Raw genomic sequence first — 21,174 nt, forward strand, 5'->3', positions numbered from 1 at the left:
TTACCACACATGTACTCTTACACACATGTCTGTACTCTTCATGCAGTTGTGGGAGTCTCCATGCAGATCTCTCTTGCAGCTGACAATACACAGTCTCCAGAAACACACTCTTTGCACACACGCAGCAGCTTCTGCTACACTCCCATGTGTATTAGTCAGCTCTGTGTGCTGTTTCAGATAGCAGTGTGTAACGCAAACAGATTCTAAATCACCAAGGCTCATTTCCTTTGCTCTAGTCTAATCAGTCACCCTCTAACACATGGTCATGGTCTCAAGGAGCTGTTAGGACATGTGCTCCTTTCTGCCTGTCTAAACTAGAAGGAACATGTGTCAGTCTGTTACAGTAGTTATCACTTGCTATACCCCAGTAGTAAATGTGCTTTCAAATTGCCAAAGGAAATATTGCTTTCTGCCTAGAATGAGACCATGAGTCTGTGTGCATACAGGAATTGTTGTTAGCGTTTTAATTTGTGTTGCTGTTGTTCTGTAAAACTTGCACATTCAGGAAAGGCTCAGCTTGTTTTCTTCCAATGTGTTGGTTAGCAATCAGCAGAAATCAGTATCTCAAAAATGTGATGCAAATTGAAACACATTTGAAAATAGCATGGTAGATTTTTCATCAATTCTTGCAATGGCTGAGGTGGTTCCTACATGTTGAAAACTCCAATTAACCCTTACCACACATGTACGCTTACACACATGTCTGTACTCTTAATGCAGTTGTGGGAGTCTCCATGCAGATCTCTCTTGCAGTTGACAATACACTGTCTCCAGAAACACACTCTTTGCACACACGCAGCAGCTTCTGCTACACTCCCATGTGTAATAGTCAGCTCAGTGTGGTGTTTCAGATAGCAGTGTGTAACGCAAACAGATTCTAAATCACCAGGGCTCACTTCCTTTGCTCTAGTCTAATCAGTCACCCTCTAACACATGGTCATGGTCTCAAGGAACTGTTAGGACATGTGCTCTTTTCTGACTGTCTAAACTAGAAGGAACATGTGTCAGGCTGTTACAGTAATTATCACTTGCTTTACCCCAGTAGTAAATGTGCTTTCAAATTGCCAAAGGAAATATTGCTTTCTGCCTAGAATGAGACCATGAGTCTGTGTGCATACAGGAATTGTTGTTAGCGTTTTAATTTGTGTTGCTGTTGTTCTGTAAAACTTGCACATTCAGGAAAGGCTCAGCTTGTTTTCTTCCAATGTGTTGGTTAGCAATCAGCAGAAATCAGTATCTCAAAAATGTGATGCAAATTGAAACACATTTGAAAATAGCATGGTAGATTTTTCATCAATTCTTGCAATGGCTAAGGTGGTTCCTACATGTTGAATACTCCATTTAACCCTTACCACACATGTACTCTTACACACATGTCTGTACTGTTCATGCAGTTGTGGGAGTCTACATGCAGATCTCTCTTGCAGCTGACAATACACAGTCTCCAGAAACACACTCTTTGCACACACGCAGCAGCTTCTGCTACACTCCCATGTGTATTAGTCAGCTCTGTGTGCTGTTTCAGATAGCAGTGTGTAACGCAAACAGATTCTAAATCACCAGGGCTCACTTCCTTTCCTCTAGTCTAATCAGTCACCCTCTAACACATGATCATGGTCTCAAGGAGCTGTTAGGACATGTGCTCTTTGCTGCCTGTCTAAACTAGAAGGAAAATGTGTCAGGCTGTTACAGTAATGATCACTTGGTCTACCCCAGTAGTAAATGTGCTTTCAAATTGCCAAAAGAAATATCGCTTTCTGCCTAGAATCAGACCATGAGTCTGTGTGCACACAGGAATTGTTGTCAGAGATTTAATTGATGTTTCTTCTATTTTGTAAGAGTTTGACTCGTAGGAAAGGATCAGCTCATGTGATATGATTTGAAAAGTTTTTAAAAAGAAAATGTAATGAATTTAAATTACATAAAGGTATTTTTTTGTTTAGTTTTTTGCAGGTATTGGTGAGCAACAGTGAAAAAATATAAAGATGCCTATAAAGTCAAGAAAAAGAAAAGAAAAGAAACAACAACTATATTTGAAGACGACTGATAAAAAAAAAATAGGAGGCGAAGCACGTGTTGGAAAACAGAAAAAGTCTTCTGGTAAGCAAACTAAAGAATTTAAAAAAAATATCTTTAAAAAAAAAAAAAGATCGAAAGATACATTCAAACAGTGTTACAAGTACAAAACTACAACAGAGCCGACAGCAAAAACAAAATGTTAATATAGACTCAGAATTTAGGAAGAGTGACTTAACACGGAAAATAGATTTTAAAAACATTCGTTGAAAAATGTTTCAGGGAAGAGTGATGTTAAATTTGCTGAAGGATGTGAAAAAATATAAGAAAAAAACAAAATTTTATAAGAAAAAGAAATGTATTGAAAATATTGCTACCAAGGCATTAGAAATAAAAAAAAAACTATTCATTTTAATTTTGAACAGGATGCGTAGATTAGATAAATTAGTGAATGCAATGAAGTCACAAAGCAAAAGGAAAAGAAGTAAAAAAAAAAACTTTTGTAAAGTGTTCTTAGGAGAATGAAAACATAGTTCAAGTACTGAACCATTTTTTAATGAAGAGAGTTATTTTCAAAGTAATAGTTGGTTGCATGCAGTTGACACCAATGGTAGAGCTTATGAAGTTAAGGATGGTTGTGTAATCGAAAAGGAGAAAATGGTTCCAAGAAATGAGGAACAAGTGATGGCTGATGAGGTTATGGGAAGACGTCCTAAAGCACCAGTGTACACTTGGAATTGTAGTAGTATTTGTACTGTGCGTCAGGAATCTATTGATAAATTACGTGACTTTCTAAGAGAATATAGTAAAAAGAGTGCTAAACAGAAAATTAAGGTGCTTCAAAGACTAGATCCATGCAGAGAGAGAGAGAATATTGGTTTGCAAGGACATTCTCTGGCTTGTCTATCTAGGAAAGTGTGTCAAAGTGTTTTTCACCATTTTAGGATGCTGGCTGTTCATCATACTGAAATGAGAAAGTTTGTGAGAACATTGTATTTTGCTAAAAGTCCAGCACTAAAGTTAAATGAGTTGAATAATGCTCTGTTCCGTGGATCTGTATCAGATGTAGTGAAGGTTACTGATGAGATTCAGTTTTGTTACTTTGGTCCAGAACAAGAAAGTGCAGAAAATACACAGTTATTGATGAAAATGTGGAAGAGAATGTAGAACTCACTGTTAGTAAAAATTTTGATGATGAAATGACAAAATTTGCTATCATCTCTAATGAAAGCCCAAATATTACTTGTATATGTTGCCGGAGAAGCCATTACAAAAATCAAACAAGGAATGTTGATCTGTATAAAAAAAGTGAAAATGAAGATAATTATAAGTGGAAAGATTTTGCCACATATATATTTCTGGAAAATTGTTTTGATTTGGGTGAAGATCAGCGTATTTGTAAATACTGTTATAACAAGTTAGAAGAAAATAGAATGCCAGCTAGAGCTGTACATAATAATTTAGAATTGGTTGATATTCCTCCAGAACTTTCTGATTTAAATACTTATGAGTCTATACTCATTCAATGTGTCCATCCGTTTCAGACCATAGTGCGTATGGAGCCAAAAACTGGTAAATTACCTCCTTCGGATTTACAAAGAGGTTTAAAAGGAAGAGTTGTGTATTTGCCATTGGATTTGAAAAAAAAAATGGGTTAACAATTGATGCAGATACTTTGGAAACTGAACCATTAGTTATTCTGGTTAATGGTGTACCTACAAAGAATAAGAAAATTTGGCAGGAGCTGGTGGATGTACGCAAAATACAAAGAGCAAATTTGTATTTGAAAAAAACGATTAAATGGTATGAAGCCATTTATATGGATGAAGATGAAGAAGAAATACTAGAAGACACAGGAATACCAACTGGGCAACTTGAAAAAGTGGATAAGTCAAAAGAAGAAGAAATTTATGAACATTTCAGCATACATCCTCTACATTCTAAAGAAGTTATGGGAAACGCTATTGATCTGTTTCAGATGAAGAAAGCACAAGGAACTCCCGTGAGTGTATGGGAGGAGAGCTTGGAAGCTCGTTGTTTTCTCCAGCTGTTTCCTACAGGAAAAGGAGGACGATATGATCAACGTCCAGTACAGATTCCTGCTTCTGAGTATCGGACTACAAGACTATATGCAGAAGATCCGAGATTTCGTCAAAGTATTCCTTATTTGTTCCATCTTTTATTTGAAAGTGACTTGTCAGCACTATCTTATGCAGTAAATCACATTTTGAAAACTGGAGTACATCTACGTAATATGATTGCAAAGGATTTTATGAACAAAGTGCAACAGCGAGATGATCATTTGGAATCTCAATTTAACAATTTGATGGCTTGTCAGCGTGGGACGAATGAATATTGGTACCGACGCCATGGAGAATTGAAATGTATGTTACGGAATTTAGGAACTCCTACATGGTTCCTTACCCTAAGCTGTGCTGAGTACGCTTGGGATGATCTTCTGGATTTTCTTCGAGAGGCAAATTCAAATATTGAAAACATCCAATACAAGACAGCAGGAGAATTGTGCTCATTGGATCCGGTTAATGTTTGCAGATATTTCAATTATAGATTTGAGGCTATGATGTCCTTCATCTGCAATAAAAAAAATCCACCTCTTGGAGAAGTTGTGGATTTCTTTTGGAGAAAAGAGTACCAAGCCAGAGGTGCTCCTCATATTCATATGCTGTTGTGGATCAAGGATGCTCCAAAATTTGGAACAGATTCTGATGATGCAGTTTTAAGTTTCATTGAAGGATATGCAACATGTGCTATACCTAAAAGCACAGAAGAGAAAAATTTAAAAGAGCAAGTTTTACGTTTCCAAAGTCATCGGTGTGGAAAATACTGTCGACGGAAGTACAAGAGTAAAGATAAATTCTACACAAAATGTCGATTTGGATTTCCACGACCTGTTCTTTCAAAAGGAAGAGTAAACAGTTTTATGTCAGCTGTGCGACATACCATTACAAGAAATTCGCCTAAAAATACCTACAACCTAAGAAGAAAAGAAGAGTCAAAATATATAAATGACTACAACCCAGTCATTTTATCCATGTGGAATGCTAACATGGATATTCAGTATGTAGCTGACAATTCTATTGCTGTTGCTCGGTATGTCACATCTTACATCACTAAATCTGAGAAAACGGAATTGAAGGAAATGTGGGAAGAGATTTCTCACGAGAAGACTGTCAGTAAGAAGGTATACAGTTTCAGTTTAAAGATGTTATCGCATCGAGAAATTGGATCCTACGAATGTTCAGATAGGTTATCATCTGCAAGTCTGTACTCCAAATCCAGAAGAATAATTTGGGCAAGTTTAGGCCTTGCAGGAATGCGAAATCGGGTACTGAAATCTATTCGAGAAATTGAATATTTAGCAGAGTTCGAACCAGAAAAAACAGACATTTTAAGAACAAACATGTTGGACACATATTATCCACAAAGAAGTCATCACCTTGAGAACATGTGTCTCTATGAAGTGCTGCAGAACTTTATTTTTAAACGGAATGTCACAGAAGATATCAACAATGGAAAATATAAAGTCATTGGTGAGGAAGGATGTTTGGTGAAGCAAACAAAAGGAAGTTTGATAAATCACCGGAAGCTGAGTTGCGACACTCCTGATAAAAAGGAATTTTACTACTTGGCACTTTTGCAGCTGTTTAAACCATGGCGTTCAGAGGAGGAACTACTTGGAGAATTTCAGAGCTATGAAGATTCCTTCAATGCTAGCAAAGACAGCGTCGAATGCAGTACTTTCACAACTTATGTTCAAATGTTAAATGAAGAAATTGAACAAGAAGCAACAATTGCAGCTGAAGTAGCTAGAGACAGTTCTCAAGACAGTCAAAGTTCTGGGACATTCAGTCAAGATCCTCTAGGACAACCGATCATCGAAAATGAAGCAGCAATAGCTATGAACGAAGTGGAAACAGCTGAGAATCAAGCTCAGGAAGATTTAGTAGACTTAACATATTTGGAGGAGCAACTGAATGAAGAACAAAAACAAATTTATGAAGAAGTCAGAGAAAAAATTGATCACGGATTACTATATGAAAATAAAGAGTGCTCATGCACATCTTTTGAACCAATGAGAATGTATGTAAGTGGACAAGCAGGAACTGGAAAAAGTTTCTTAATTAATGTAATTAGAAGCTACCTACAGAAGAAAATGGATTCCATTTTGTCTTGTGTTGTTACTGCTCCAACTGGGTTAGCAGCGTATAACATCAAAGGAGTTACCTTACATCGTTTGCTAATGTTACCAGTAGAGCACGAGAACAAAATACAGTACCACAAACTAGCAGGAGAAGCATGCTTGGAAGTTTCAAGAGTATTGAAGAAAATGAAAGTACTGATTATTGATGAGGTAAGCATGGTATCAAACTTAATGCTTGCCTTTGTGCATTTAAGAATGCAGCAAATTCTGAAGACAGACTTTGACGTCCTATTTGGAGGAAAACACGTCATAGTTTTTGGAGATCTTTTGCAACTTACCCCAGCTAAAGGACAACCGGTATTCCATACACTTACACATGAAGACACAAAAAAGTCATTAGGAAGTATAGGCAATGTAAATATTTGGACATATTTTGAGTATAAGGAACTCATTACCAATATGAGGCAAGCCAATGATGAGGACTATGCAAGTATTCTGAAAGATATAAGAATTGGACTACTCACAGAACATGGCAGAAAAGCATTACAGAGTCGATTGCTGAGTAATTTGTTTCCAACAGAACAAATAGTTCCAGAGAAAATATACAAGGAAATTGCAGAAAAAAATACTGTAATCTGCTTAATGCCAACACTACATGAATGCTCTGTATTCAATCAAGAACTTTTGAAATTGGAAAATGAAGAGATCATAAAACTGGAAGCTGTGGATAAAATAGAACATGAACGAATAACTGTTATATTGACAGGCAAATTGGGTACTAAATTGGATTCTCTGGAGAAAAACATTTAAAAAACAGCTGGTTTGGAAAATAATCTTTATGTGTGTATGAACTGTAGAGTAATTTTAAGACGGAATTTGGATGTAGAGAAAGGTTTAGTGAATGGAGCTTTGGGAAGAGTTGTGGGTTTTATTAATTACCCAAAAAAAGTTGGAATTGAATGTTTAAAAATAAAATTTGATCAGATACAAGAGGTTAAAGACATTTGTCGTTGTTCAGTTCGTTTCTTGCTTACGAAAGACTTATATGTGCGTAGGAAGCAGTTTCCGTTTTCTCTAGCATATGCTGTAACTATTCACAAGTCTCAAGGATTAACTGTTGATAGGTGCTTTTGTAAACATTAGATCTAGTGTGTTTAAAGAAGGTATGGCATATGTTGCTTTGTCACGCGTGAAAAAATTATCTGGTTTATTCATGATAGACTTTGATGACTCAAAAGTAAGTGCTGATGCAAACTGTGTAAAGGAGTATAATAGATTAAGAAGAAGCTATACTCCTCATTTAGGTCAGTATCCTGTGTTTGAAAAACGTGTTGTTTGTCGGAAAAGGAGATTTGAGGATATCTGTAATGAGGGTGTACAGAAGAGAAAACAAAAAGATAGTGATGTGACTGCAAGCAAAAAGAAAAAGGACAATGCTGAAGAGGTTGTTGGTTGTCATTTTGAAAATAGCTCTAGTGTCAACTGCTACGCAAATGTAGTGCTGAATGTTGTATTTTATCTTGAATTTTTGCAAGAGCAGATAACACTAAATCATGAAAAAAGATTCTGTTCTTTGCTGAGTCTCCTCTATGAGAAGCTGAGTAATGATAAAACTAAAATAGAAAGTGCTTCTGATGTTAGAAATCTTTTAGATGTATGTTCTGGACGTACACAGTTTACACAAAATGTCCAGCAAGATGCACAGGAATTCTTGATGTATATCCTGATGGTACTGGAAGATGAAGGGGTAGAAGTAGAAAATGTATTTGGTGTCTCTTATAAATGGGAACATTGTTGTGATAACTGTATGAACACAAGCAGTACTAATGTTGATTCTGAAAGGTTCATATATTTACCATTACCAGAGAGTAAAACAGTGACTTTTAGTAAATTAGTTAAAGATGCTAATCACAACATGGAATGTTCTCAATGTAAATCAGACATGTTGTCAACGCTATTTTTAAAGAAATATGGACAGTATGTAATTTTAATGATGCACTGTTGTAGAGCTGATGGTTCAAAATTGGACACTTTAATAAAGAAGTTTACAGGACAACAATTATCAATATCTGGAAAAACTTTTGTTGCAGTTGCAATAATTTTTCATGATGGACCTTCTATAACTTCTGGTCATTACACAGTTTATCTTAAATGTGAAAAAGGATGGACACTGTGTAATGATTCTCAATTGATTTTCAAGCAACGTTTGCCTTATGATTTACCCAATTGTTACCTAATTTTTCTGAAACCCAAATTTTAAATACTAACATCTTCATTGGAAGAAAGCATTATTAAAATTTAAAAGGATTTAAATTGGATATTTCGCTCAAAAGAGATTTTAAACTTATCATTTGGCCGTAAGGAAAGGTAAAACAAACAATTGTGGACTTCTTTGACAGATATTATTTTGGAAAATGTTCTTTTGCAACAAGGTTTACAGACGTTATTTTTTGGAAATTGTTATTCTTCTTAAAAGGTATTTTTAACATTTTTATTAAGGTATGTTTTAGTGAGGATACATTTGAGCCTTTTTGAAACAATCTTTCAGATTGTTTTTTTTTTTGCCCGCTGTTAAATGATGAATACAATTGATTTCACTATTTTCAGTGAAAATCAAAACATTCTGAAAACAGCAAAAAAGGGCAAAAAATTGATTTGCTAAATATGAAAAAACATGTACTGTTTAATACAATGTATTGTTGAATATTAATACTTTTTTTCTTTTTTTCAGAACTAGAAAGAAAATTTAGAAGATGTTATTCAGTTATCTTTGCAATTAAATAAAAACATTTAAATCTAAATTATTTATTTTGATGGTCAGGTAAGTTTAACATATCTGTATGTGTCACTGGTTTCGTTTCATGCTTCCTTTTCTTCACCTCTCCTTACTCTACTTTTCTAATTTCTCTTCTCACTCTCTCTTCCTGCTTTACTACTCTTTTGTAACTTCCTCACTCCTTCTATACTACTCCCCTACCTTTACTACCTCCATCATTAATTTTTCATCCATGTTTCTTTTTCTGTATCCATATGTCTTAGTCTTTTTAACTGCCTTACTCCTTGTCAGTTGTTTGCTCTCTGTGTCTGTATCTGTCACTCTTGGTTTGTCTGTTTCACCCTTAATTTCCTTAACATCTCTGGGGCACATTTACAAGCCACCTGCGCCACCACTACGTCAATTTTCTTGACGAACTAGTGGCGCAGGGTGCTCCTCCATATTTACAAGGAGAGGATAAGCCTCTCTGTGTGTCTTTTCCTCTCCTTGTAAATACAGCCAATTCAAATGCAGCACTAAAATGAGCTATTATGTTTTTTGGGTACCTATACATAAATAATGATGCAGAGTTTAAAGTTTAATAGGAAGACTGTCTTACGTTCATCTATGAAATGTACACCATCTCTTTTTTAATTACTTTGCCACTCCCCTCTCTTTCTCAAGGAGTTCCTGAAGGTTTACTAAAGGTGAAAAAAAATGTTTGTTTTTTTTTAAAAACCCATTGGGTGCGCGCTGGGTGCGCGCACTCCAAAAAAAAAAAAAGAAATAGATTGTAAAAAACAAGTTGTGGTGTTTTGATTTTAGGTGGCTCTAAAAAGAGCCCTTGAGTTAATGTAGGGACAGAGGAAGAGAAAAACGAAAAAAAAAAATAAGAAAATTATGGCCTCTCGCAAGGATGCTCCTCAAATTTTCTTTGAATGAGATCAATACTGCTCTCACCCAAAGTAATAAGATGACCACAATCCATGCAGTGAGTACTCATCCTCAAAAAACAAGGACGAATATCCAGAGGTGTGGTAGAAGGTGAAGGCACCATTGCAGAAGAAGTGCTTGCCTGAGCTGCCGAAGATGTGCTCGGCTGAGCTGCTGCAGATGTCGTCGGCTGAGCAGGTGGAGGGTTTGCTCCAGAAGCTCGACGAAAAGTCACTGGATGCATTTTCTCAACGTGCCTCGTCATAGTATGAATACTAAAAGAATACTTCTTGTTAGGATTCCCACGTGACAAGACGCGCTGACACAGTTTGCAGGTGACCTTTGGTGCATTCACCTTCTTTTGTCCCTCTGGAAAAGTGAAAAACTGCCATATAAAGGAGTCTTTCTGCTTCCTCTGCCTCTGTCTCTCAAGAGTGTCCTGCTCACTCTCAGAAGATGGCTGCTGCTCTGCCATTTTATCTCAACACACAGATTAGCTCCTTCTCCTAGGGAATCAGAACTAACAATGAGGGGGGTGGGTGTGATTTTGGAAGAATCTGGAAATGAAAGTACTTTGAACCAATGAAAAGTGATGTTTCTGGATCACATGACTTGCCATGAGGGGATTGGGTGTGGTGTTGAAACAATCTGAAACTGAAAGTAATGAAAACCAATTAGAAGTGTTGTTTTATTCATCACATACCTCGAGGTGCGCGCACCGAGCAAGCTCCCTGCGCGCACGGTACAATTACGCATGCGCGAACGCGTATGCGCGCATGCGCTTACGTACTATGCGCGTACGTAACGCACATACGCAGCACGCGCGTATGCGTAAACGTCAGAGCGTGTACTCTACGCGTATACGGAAGTGTACCGCATGGAGTACGTATGACGCACGTAAGCATGCGTACGTACGCATGCGTACTAGGTGCGCGCTCCGAGCGCGCAGTAAAACGTATGTATGCGTACGTAAATAACGTAATCCGGAATTCATGAAAAATGTACGCAAACGTACTAGGTGCGCGCTCTGAGCGCGCACCCCAAGAATTTATATAAAAAAAAAAAAGTGGACATAACTTAATAGAGGATATTAACTATGCTGTTCAACTTTAAATTAAATAAAACTTAAAAAAAAATTGAGCCACACCAAATTAAAGGATACAGATAATATATAAATGTATACATAGGGAAGTTTTTAAAAAAGAAATATTTCAAAAATATAATAAAAAAATAAAAAAATTAGCATTTAAAAAACCTTTGAAATTCACTGAAAAAACCATAGGTTTCACACACGTTATAGTTAGGAATTAGCATATAAAAAACCTTGCAAATTCACTGAAAAAACCATAGGTTTCACACACGTTATAGTTAGGAATTAGCATTTAAAAAACCTTGCAAATTCACTGAAAAAACCAGAGGTTTCACACACGTTATAGTTAGCTGGAAATTTTACTCGTAAAAAAACCAATGAAATTCCCCCGTTATAGTTAGTTCAGCTAACTATAACTCGCGCGCCCGCAATCCACTGCTGATGACGTCACATATTACATCACTCATGACATGGTCAGTGAAATCACTGATGACATCACTGATGACATCTCAAATGACATCACTGATGACATCATCATTGTGATAGAGTAGCACATCTTCTCACACTCTAATATAACCTTTGATACACCGACTAAAAATGTAAGAGTTCCATTCTCCAAACCATACATACTGCAATACCAATAACTACATACCCAATTATTAACTCTTAGGTCTACATACACTTCCACACACTCACCTGTACAGGCACTCATACTTACAGTCACTTCATACAAAAGTATCATATGAATTTATACACACACATATATAGACACTCACACACTACCAATCATCCATAGAGGTGCTCTCACACTTACTCAATCATGCAAATAATCACACTCCCATTTACTCACCTAGGCAGTGAAACACACTCAAGTTCACTTACTCATAAAAATAGTATCACATTCTTACGCTCTTAGAGATTCATTGATACAAGCATACACTCATCCATACAGTCACTCTCACAATCACACACTCTCACATCTACCCACTTATATACTCTTACACGCATATATACTGCCTTTCACATATGTAGTTAGTCACATATGTGCCACTGAGATATACATTCAATCCCTAACACACCCATACATACACTGATCCAACCATACAGTCCCTCACAGATGCACTCTTAAAACCATGCATCCATAGAATCACCCACTCACACATCTATGCACAGAGTAACACACACCCTACCCACAGAAACACTCATGAACCCATACAGATACTCACACAAGCAATCAATAACTCATATAGACACTCATATAGCTGTTCTCAAAACCATGCAGCCACTTATACACCAACATACAGACACATACATACATTTACACAGTTTACTCACTAGTCTGCAGTAAGATACATTTAATGACTAACTTAAAGAATCATGTTATGCATCACAGAAAATCATCCATTTACACACTTGTACACCCACTCATTCTTAAACAGGCCTTTCCCTATATATATTAAACATATTGAAATTTTTCAAAAACACATACTCACTAGATGATGTCATCAGTGATGTCATCATTGATGTCATTTGAGATGTCATCAGTGATATCATAAGTGATGTCACTGACCATGTCATGAGTGATGTAATATGTGACGTCATCAGCAGTGGATTGCGGGCGTGCGAGTTATAGTTAGCTGAACTAACTATAACGGGGGAAATTCATTGTTTTTTTACGAGTAAAATGTCCAGCTAACTATAACGTGTGTGAAACCTCTGGTTTTTTCAGTGAATTTGCAAGGTTTTTTAAATGCTAATTCCTAACTATAACGTGTATGAAACCTATGGTTTTTTCAGTGAATATATATATATATATATATAGTACACCAGCATCAGACATTTGCCATATTCTTCTACTCTTTTGTGTCCTGTCATCTCTTCATTCCATTCAGGGTACGATCAGTAATAAGGCTCATAGTAATAACAGTACTTACATAGTACTTTTGTAAACGGGAGTACATCCATGTGTGTTTCTAAAACATATGCCCCCAGGGGCTTGATTAGGTGTCTCTGGACCAAGCTTGATTTTGAATTTGTATGCACAGTTTTCATTCATGGTTCAACCTGAAATTGATATTGAAAATTCATGATAGGTGCCCACTTGGTCTTGATTAAGAGTATTTCATTGAGTCCTGCCTAATTCTGAGTGTGACTTTGAGTACTATATGCCGTTAATCTCTGGAAGCTGTCCAATCAGGAGATAGAAGTATCATTATTTTATCATTATCAATTCTGTTGCTTATGTTCTAATGTGATCTAGGAGACCATGAGATTTATTGTGGCACCATGATAAGGAATTTGAGCTATTTTTGTTCTAGTGCAATGTTATTGCTGTATTATGTGCATGACTAATTTTGCATTGTTTTTTTTCCCATCGTCACATGATATGCATGCTTATTATATTCGTAATGTTATGTTATGTTATGTTATATAAACTTATACCACGCGCAGATACTTCGAGGAGTGTCCCGGCTAGAGCCTGAAAAGGGTCAGAATCAGAGTCAGGGAACAGAGCTAGAAAAGAAAGGTTTTCAACTTTTTCTTAAAGATCATAGGATATTTAATGCCCCGTAAGGCCAATGGCAATGCATTCCATGCCAGCGCAGCTATCCGGGCAAAAGAACTCCCACCAAGCCTCTTGCGATTAAACCGAGGGGTCTGCACCAAAAGTTAGGAGGAGGAACGCAGCTGTCTCACTGAAGTATAGAAAGCAAACCTCTTCTGCAATTAAATGGGTCCCAGACCATGGAGGGCTTTATGAGCAATAGATAACATTTTAAATTTTATTCGAGCCTTCGCCGGGAGCCAATGCAGAGATCGCAAATGGGAGCGCACACTGCACCTGCTGGAAAGGCCCAGCAGGAGTCTGGCGGCCGAATTTTGAATCACCTGTAATTTATTCAAAAGGTAACCTGGAATGCCAGCATACAGTGCATTAGCGTAATCAAGGCGGGAAAGAATTAGAGCACTGTTAGACCTGGCACCATTGGCTTGGGTCTCCCTCACATTTTTTGCTGTTGCCTAATGTGTTTTTGCTGGTTATAGATGGTTTGGGCACTGTGCCACTGCTGTTCAGTTCCACAGTGCAAGTGCTCCCTATGGTAAATTGATGTATGGATTAGTGACTCCATGATTGGCTTGATTGGTTTACTTGTCAGACCCTAGTACAGTGCACTGCGTGTGCCCAGGGCTTGTAACCAATGCTGCTGGTGGGCTTGCAGCACTGATTGCGCCACCCACCGGAGCAGCTTGTAAAGTGTGTCTCAGGTCTGCCATTGCAGAGCCTGTGTGCAGTCTGGTACTGCCATGCTGACTGGGTAAGTGTACCCACTTGCCAGTCCCTAAACCTTCCCTTTTATACATATTAGTCACCCCTATGGTAGGCCCAAGGGCAGGGTGCATTGTAGGTAAAAGGTAGGACATGCCCTGGTGTGTGTGGCATGTCCTAATAGTGAATTACAGATATTTTTGTTTTTCACAATTGCAAGGCTACCTGTTCTCCATAGGCCAGAATGGGCAGTTTGATTATTACATCTTATAATCCTGACTGACTCAGGGAACATGGTAGAAATTCGAGTTTAGTATGCCTGAACTCAGAATGATAAAATACATCTTTTAGTAAAGTTGGTTTTAACATTCTGGGTTTGAAAATGCCACTTTTAGAAAGTAGGCATTTTCTTGTCTAACCATCCAAACCTGCCTCTGCTAGGCTGTGTATTCCTTGTCTGGAGTATGAGTGACAGGGGCTGGGGGATTCCAGGAGACAGGGTGAGTCAGCACAAGGCTGAATAGAGAGATCTGCATCTAGATGGGTGGGAGGGGTTGCACCTGGTACCTGAATAGGGCTGGGCCTTCCCTCCACAATGCAGGCTCCACCTCCTGTGGTGTGTCTGATGTCTCTGCCCTGCACTGTGAAAGAAAAGTAGGAGACATGTCAACAAAGTGCTCCAGGACTGGCCAGAACTGGTTTGGACTAGGCAAAGTCCTCTCTGCCTTCAGAGTACAAAGGGAAAAGGAGTATACATATTGGGACCCAGACCCAAGAACTTTAGATCACTTCTGAGAATCAAGACAAACCTTTGCTGAGGAGAAGAACCAGGAAGCTGAAGGAGGAGACTACCCCTGTGCTGTGTGTTTGGGGGTTGGCCTGCAGGGGTTGCTTCATTACCAAAGAGAGAGAAAAGGACTGAGTGTGCTTTCTATCAACATGAAGAAGAATCCCCAAGGGCTTGAACTAGAGCTTGCCTCCTGCCTGAAGTATCAGGGATACAAGACTTCACCAACCAGCTCCCCCCTGAATTCCCTTGCTGGGAATTGAAGTGCCTGCTGTTGTGCTGGGCCTTCTGAGAGACTGTGTGTTGCTAGGAGCTGGAAACACGACGCAACAATGAGAAACGTGTTGCCGCTGCAGCCGCTGTCATCACATCGCCGAGGAAGCGAGCCGCCGCTGCCGCTGTTATCATCGCATTGCCGAGGCACGGCGCATCGCCGGAGAAGCGGGACGCTGCCACAGAGGTCATCATCGCATCACCGGAGAAGCGCGTCACATGGCCTGTCGTAGCACCAAAGATCATCGAGTCACCGTCGGGCATGCACGCATCACCCCAATGTTGTCGCATTGCAACCAAGACGCCATTTTGTCGCATCGTACCGGAGAAGAGTATCGCATTGAGGTGCCAGCGTGTCGCATCGCACCGGAGAGCAGTAAGAAACCGACGCAACAACTCCCCACACAGTAAGGAAGCGAGCATCAACTCCCCTGCGCAGCAGTAAGGAACCGACGCATCCACTCCCCTGCGTGTAAGGAACCGACGCATCACCTTCCCTGTAACCCTTCTGTTTTCTTTGCGCTACGCATCTAAGGTACATTGAGAGTAAACTGTCGCATTTACAACTTGAGTGAACTGAGCTATTTTATAACATTTGAGAGACTATTTTTGAGTTTGGTCTTGTGTTAAGTCTATATGAAAATACTTATTTTTATAATACAGCCTGTGTGGTGTTCATTTGTAGTGTTGTCACTGTATTACTGTATGTGTTCACAAATGCTTTACACACTGCCTCTGAGATAAGCCTGCCTGCTTGTGCCAAGCTACCAAGGGGGTGAGCAGGGGTTATTTTAGGAGTGTAGCCCCTTACCCTGATTAGACGCAAGGGTCCCTATTGGTCACAGGTACCTACCTATGCCAACTAGAGACCCCCAAATCTGACAAGCACGGACAACAGTTTCCTTTGCAGAATTAGGCAAAAGAGAAAGAAACTTCCTCAAAGTCTTCAGGATGCTAAAACAGGTGCCAGCCACCTTCTTAACATGCAATGAGAAAATCAAGTTCTCCTTGAACCAGACCCCCAGATTCTTGACAGAGTCTCCCTTAAAGCTAGGTAGGGGGAAACCTGGGGGCCATAGCTTCTCTCTGTGAAGTTGGCAGGGAACATGCCGTACAAAATAATCTCTGATTTCTCCTGATTGCACTTGAGCTGTGCCTGAGCGAGCCAGTGAAAGACCGAAGATAGGCAGTGTTGAGCAGGGAGAACTGCATCCTCGTCTCGTCCCCAAGAGAACAGCAGCTGGGTGTCATCAGCATAGGCCATCACCTTAGCCCCTAGTGCCTCCACAAGATAAACCAGCGGGGTGACATAGATGTTAAAGAGAAGGGGGTTAAGGGATGACCCCAGTGGAACACCCGTGGCCACTGGTTGAGGAACCGAGGCGCACGGTGGAAGCCAAACCTGCAGCGAGCGACCCTCCAGGAAGAAACTGATCCAACCCCAGACGCACCCGGATACGCAGATCTCCAAGATGCGATCAAGAAGCAGGGCATGAGGCACTGTATCAAATGCCGCTGAGAGGTCCAGCATAACCAAAGGTGCCCTCCCGCTGGCATCCAGGCACACGAATTGCCTCAGACACCTCCAATAATACTGACTCTGTGCTATATGTGGCCCCGAAACCCGATTGAGCCGGGTGGAGCAGGCCGGAGGCCCCCACGTACTCAGTGAGTTGGTTTGTGACCACCTTTTCACAAACCTTGGCCAGGCTAGGCAAAAGCGAGATAGGGGGATAATTTCCTGGAATGGATGGATCCAGGGACGGCTTTTTAAGGAGGGGGAGGATTTTCGCCTGTTTCCAAGACGCTGGAACGAAGGCATCCCGCAACAACATGTTGATGATCTGATTGACCTCAGGATTGACACAGTCTGCGACAGTGGCCAAAAGTCTGGCCACACAGGGATCAGTTGGAGAACCTGATTTCAAAGCCTTCAGAATTTAAAGGGTGCTAGATAAATCTTCTGGCAAGAAGGATGAAAGATTGTGCAATGGGTTGGCTAAAGGCCAGACAAAAGTACAGGGCGTGGGCGTTGGGGCACAAGAGGCGAACATGGCTTGGATGGAGCAAATTTTATCCAGAAAGAACCTAGCAAGAGTATTGCACCAGGACTTCGAAACAGGAGAAGAGCGCACCAAGGCAGATGGGGACATAAAGCTTTGCCCAATTGAAAACATTTCTTTTGAGTTATTGTTAGCCTGGTTGATACACGATGTAAAGTATCGACTTTTTGCTGCCCCGATAGTGGCATAATAGCTTTTTTGTTTAGCTCTAAGAGTGTGTTTCGCCAAAGGGCAGTAGCAGCTGGAGCACCAAGTCCTCTCCAGAACTTTGCACTCATGTTTCAAGCTCCAGTAAAAACCAAGGTTTAGAAGGGGATTCCTTCACAAGCTTAGGCAAGCGCGGTGAAGATAGTGAAGACACTGAATCAGCAATCCATTTTGTAAACCCCGTCACAGTCCCTGTAAGATCTTGCTGATGAGGGGGCCTAGAGGCAGCCAAAGAACTCTTAAATTGAAGAGGATCGATTTTACTGAACGTCGAAGGGTGAAGGCAGCGTGTAGGCCGTGCTGGCTGAGTGACCTCCCAGGAAAAACTCATAAGAAAATGGTCCGACCAGGAGATCGGGGAGGGCTCGGCCACCTGATCAGAAAAATTGGAGCAGATGGGATCTAAGATATGGCCACCCTGATGAGTAGAATGAGAGACCCATTGAGAGAGATGGGCTAGTTGAAGGGAGTCAAGAAAATCCACAGAGTCTTTAGCATCTTGTTAATCAAGGTGGAGATTCACATCTCCCAGAACCATGTAGTGGGAGAAGCGCAGTGCACTCAAAGCTATGGCATCCACGCAAGATTTATTTATTTATTTATTTATTTATTTATTTATTTATTTATTTCTGACATTTGCTAAGCGCGAACTAATACCCGTAGGCGTCTCGGCGCTAAGAAAGGCACTTAAGAAAGGCACTAGCCGGACCGGGGGAGCGATAAATGAGGGAGCCACCTAATGTAAAATGATCAGAGAGGTGGATACTAAAATCCAAAACCTCGCACTTATCCCATATGCTAGAGGCTTTGCTGTGAAAAACCCAGTTATTCCTGTACAAGGTAGCTAAACCATCCCCTCTATGAACAGGGCGGTCCACTCGACAAAGCTTAAAGCCAGCAGGGGTGGCCAATGCAACAATTGGGTTTGAAGCGGCATCAAACCAGGTCTCCGTAACAAACAGCAGATCCATAGATTTATCAGAGACCAAGTTAAAAACATCAGCGCGGTGCTTCCTCAGTGATCTGGCATTCATGAGGGCAGCTCTAATGCGCAAGCATCTCGTGGATTTGGCATGCGGTTTGATCGGCAAAAGCTCTAATTTTGGAACAAAACCACTGGCTGCGCAGACAAAGTCCGATTTGAAAGGAATAGTGCTGCAGCAGTAAGAGAGGCAAGGAGGAGGCCGAAGTGCTTTTAGAAACTCACCAGATAGCCGGTAGTGAGCCCCATCTTCAGGCGCGCATCGGGCAGCATGGCTGGCCCTGGCCGCTGACGTGACGCTGACGGGTGCAGACGGGCTTGCCTCAGGTGTGCCTTCGGTGCGCCAGTGGTGTGCCTGCTGCGCGCGCCCGCTACGCATTCAACCACAGTCCATTAAGTAGGGTTTAATGTGGGCGGTGTGCAGCGTGCATCAGATAGAGCGCTGAGCGCGAATGGCGCGTGTCACTGTCAAAACATGTATTTTATGAAAAGACACATGTTAAGATGGCCAACAGTTTTGATGCCGATCTGCATTAAATAAAGAAGATAAAGCACTTACCTTGTGGTCCAGTTACGTCTTTGGGCTATCCAGTGGTAAAACGGAAACGAGTGGATATATATATATGATCACTGATGCCGAATATCGTTTCTTGAAAAAGGAACATCCGGTCATCCCCACTCTATATCTGATTCCAAAGATCCACAAATGTGCTAGTAAACCCCCTGGGAGACCAATAATTTCCGCCATAAACAGCATCATGGAGAACACGTACAAATATGTGGACTATTTTTTGCAGGATTGGGTCAAAGGTTCGGCTTCCTATATACAGGATACATCGGACTTCCTGAGAAAAATTGACCACATTGTATGGGGTCCAGATTTGCTTTTAATTACATTGGACGTCACATCACTTTATACATCCATCCGGCATTGTGATGGACTCAAAGCTGTTGAGTATTATCTTAATTCAAGACCAATGTATCTCTCTATGCATAACAAAATGTTGATCTCCATGATTTCCACATGTCTGGAGCAAAACTTTTTTCTGTTTGACAATCAAATTTATCAACAGATCAGAGGTGTTGCCATGGGGGCCTGCTTTCCCCCAGCTATGCATGTTTGCATATGGGGCTGTGGGAGGAACAGGTCCTCATGGGACAGCACAAAGCGATAATGGACCAGCATGTAGTAACGTGGCTACATTACATAGATGATCTTTTTGTAATTTGGAGAGGATCTGAAACCAGTGCATTGGAATTTGTAGGTTTGATTAACAATAACTGCCTCAATCTCCACTTCACATTGAACATTAGTAAAACTTCTGTTTACTTTCTGGTTGTGGAGGTATTTGTGGATCAGGGTACCATCGCTACTAAAGTATTTAGAAAACTTACCTCAGGCAATACAGTACTGCATGCAAGCAACCATCATCCACACCACCTGATACGCAGCATCCCCTATGGGGAGATGCTGCGGATCAAGCGTATATGTAGTACTGAAAAGGATTGTGAGGCTGCTCAGACTTTGAGCAGACAAAGGTTTATAGCGAGAGGGTATGCCCCTATTATTATAGACAGAGCGATTAACAAAACTAAAATCCTGTCTAGAAAGGAGGCGCTTGCACCTAAACCAATTCAGATAAAAGACAGCTTAAACAATCCAGAGCTGCAACCTAGGATTATACTCACTTACAAAAGGCAGCACCAGGCTCTCAGAATAATCCTTCACCGGAATTGGAACCTGGTACAGGGTGATCCCGTCCTGGGCAGGCATTTATCCTCAAAACCGGCATTGACCTTTAGAAAATCGAGGACAATGAGCAACAGCTTGGTCAGGAATAGCCACTTACCAACTGGCTGGCACTTTGCAAAGGTTTTAGAAAATGTCCTAGCTGCAAAGCATGCAAATTTGCGTGTAACAAAACCCACTACAATAGCCCTTTTAAATCTGATCCCATACCTCTCAACAAAAAACTCATCTGCAAAACTGAGTATGCAGTTTATGTGCTGGAGTGTCCTTGTGGGTTGAGATATATTGGCAGTACCAAACTGCCAGCCCACAAGCGGATACTCCAGCACAAAAGGGCAATCAGTAACAAAGACCAAGCCTATCCTGTAGCTAGGCATTTTGAGGAACGTCATGAGAGCAACCCTGCACATCTGCAATATTTCCTAAAAGATACAGTTCCACCCCTGAAAAGGGGGGGAAACCGAGAGGCTAAATAGCGCCTCTTGGAAACAAGATACATATTGGAGCTTGACACTAAGACTCCATCAGGGTTAAATGCCAGCGAAGATTTTTACACCTGTCTATGATGAAATTGCCAGAATTGTTAAGTAGTATACTCATTTAGCATACTCAGTTGCACCTCATATGAGAAGAGAATTTTTTACAATCCTTATTAATGTACAGCACGTCTCCTCATAGGTTTATGTAATTCAAGAATATCTTTTCTAAACTTTTTTTTATTTTTGCACTATTTTTGCACTTATTTATTGGTCGACATGGTGAATTTTGCAGGATGATCATTGAATTAGATTAATGTGATTATCATGTGTATTATTTTACCACTGCCCACTTGGGCTTGATTGGGATTATGTGTAGCAGCAAGGAGTGTAACATCATGACACATTTGAC

Source organism: Triturus cristatus, chromosome 5_1 (genome assembly GCF_964204655.1).
Source record: "Triturus cristatus chromosome 5_1, aTriCri1.1, whole genome shotgun sequence".
NCBI classification, from domain to species: Eukaryota; Metazoa; Chordata; class Amphibia; order Caudata; family Salamandridae; genus Triturus; species Triturus cristatus.